This window comes from Micropterus dolomieu, unplaced genomic scaffold, assembly GCF_021292245.1.
Source record: "Micropterus dolomieu isolate WLL.071019.BEF.003 ecotype Adirondacks unplaced genomic scaffold, ASM2129224v1 contig_12163, whole genome shotgun sequence".
NCBI classification, from domain to species: domain Eukaryota; kingdom Metazoa; phylum Chordata; class Actinopteri; order Centrarchiformes; family Centrarchidae; genus Micropterus; species Micropterus dolomieu.
In genome coordinates this window covers 1-1,884 of record NW_025741149.1, presented here as the reverse complement: position 1 = coordinate 1,884, position 1,884 = coordinate 1, and the positions used below count along the sequence as shown (strand labels likewise).

The window sequence follows — 1,884 nt, the reverse complement described above, 5'->3', positions numbered from 1 at the left end:
TGTAATGATATGAGCTGTAACTACACTGTGGTCTCTTATTTGTTTGGTTTGTTGACGGTGGCGTAGAGGTCGCTGGGATCAGCTGAGGCTCCAGCAGAAGAAGAGGAAGCTTTCACGCTGCTGTAGGTCACTGTGTTGTTGTCAGGTAGTCTCTGGTTACCAGGTAAATAAATCACAGAGAAATATTTCAGCTCTAAACTTACAGGTTATGTTAATCAGTGTGAACAAATGTTGGTCTGAATGTTCTCACCTCGAGCTCTGATGAGAAGAACAGTAATCACAGTAATTAGGAGGAGTTCAGCCACACGCATAACCAACATTATGTAGTCCAGAGCAGAACAATCTGCACGAGCTGTAGAACAGAAAAAAATCAACAAGAACTAAATGAAACACTTAAAAGTTAGATTCATGTGTTTATTATAGGGAGAGAAAGAGGCTGACAGGAAGACAGAGAGACTCCAGAGAAAGATGAGTTACTACCTTGTAGTTTTGTTGAAGTATCGTTGGTTGTTGTTGTGGCTGAAACTGATTTTGTGTTTTCAGTTGTTGTTGTTGTTTGTGCGTCACCTGCATGAATGAAATAACACAACCCAAGAAACTGTTGAGTTAGAAAATCCCTCATGTTTACCATCTGCTGTCACTAAATGAGAAAGAATGATGTCATCTTAAAAAGTCATCAAATAAACAAATGTTTTGGTGGTTTTAGTCATCTTGAGCAGCTCAGCATATTCTCACCTGTTTTCTCACCTGAGGACTGAGGGCTGAAGGTGAACAGCTGCACTTTTCCAGAGTAATCATCTGTCACTTCACACTTCAAGTTAGACTTTGATTTGTTAATAAAATGAGAATCCAGGAAAGACACAGTGGCGTAGCAGCCAGACTGTGATGTCTTCATGTCTTTGTTATCTTTGTCCACATCTTTACCCTCATACAGCCACTTCACTGTGTGACTACAGAACTGTTCATATTTCAACACAGAGCAGGTTAACGTCACCTTATCAGCGTCCTTACGTTCAGTCACTGGTGAAGATGTAGATATTGTGAGAGAAAGACAACAAGAGTAAAGTTAACTTCATCACTGTGATCATAATTATTGTAATGTTTCAGTATATTGTTCTAACAAGACAGTTTGAGCTGAAAACATTATGATGGAAATACTCACTGATAATAACAGACAGATAAACCAGAGAGTCTGGAACTTGTTGTTGCCATGATATGAACTGTTGACAGTGATAACGACCAACATCCTCGACTGTGACCTTCTTTATAACCAGAGAACAGTTCTCTGTAACACTCAGTCTGTCTGATTTAGATTTGGCGTCTTTGTGAATCTGTCCAAGTTCAAACAGCGCTACTGCTGATGTGCTTCCTGAACCAACAAAGAGCCATATAGTATATTCACATTCTTGCTGACCGTCTATCACATTTTCACAAGGCAAAGTGACTTCATCTCCAACTCTGACAGTGAATAGGGGAAGTTTTTCAGCTGCTGCTGTTGAGAAAATGATGAAAAATAAAGTGAAATGAGAAAATGTCTGTTATGTTCATAGTTAGTGACGATTATTTCTTTATCCTTAGTTTCCAAGAGTTCACTAAACTCACCACATTAGAAACAACAGATTTGGTTTTCTTAGTTAAATCAAATGTAGCTAATAAAGAATCTTTAATAATATTGATCAAGTTATTTTTTACAATGTGCCTTCCATTTATATATGTGATATATGTATTCTTACCTGTAAACTGAAGCACCGCTGGAAGAAATAAAGAAATCCATTTGAACTCAACCATCATGATTCTCTGAGTCTCTCCTTCTTCTGTCTCTTGTTCTCGTGCTCAGAACTGTCTGAGTTTCTAAACTAGTGCTTTAGTAGAGAGACGCAGCAG

At 38.3% G+C, this 1,884-nt stretch overlaps 1 long non-coding RNA gene across 1 annotated transcript; it reads right to left on the bottom strand.

The window, feature by feature from the left end:
- Nucleotides 1-7: 7 nt before the first annotated feature.
- LOC123965988 lies at nucleotides 8-527 on the bottom strand. The gene is made up of 3 exons (XR_006823833.1): nucleotides 481-527; nucleotides 251-352; nucleotides 8-152 (listed from the first exon to the last, which is right to left on the bottom strand). It is a non-coding gene; the product is annotated as an uncharacterized LOC123965988 (long non-coding RNA).
- Nucleotides 528-1,884: the final 1,357 nt, after the last annotated feature.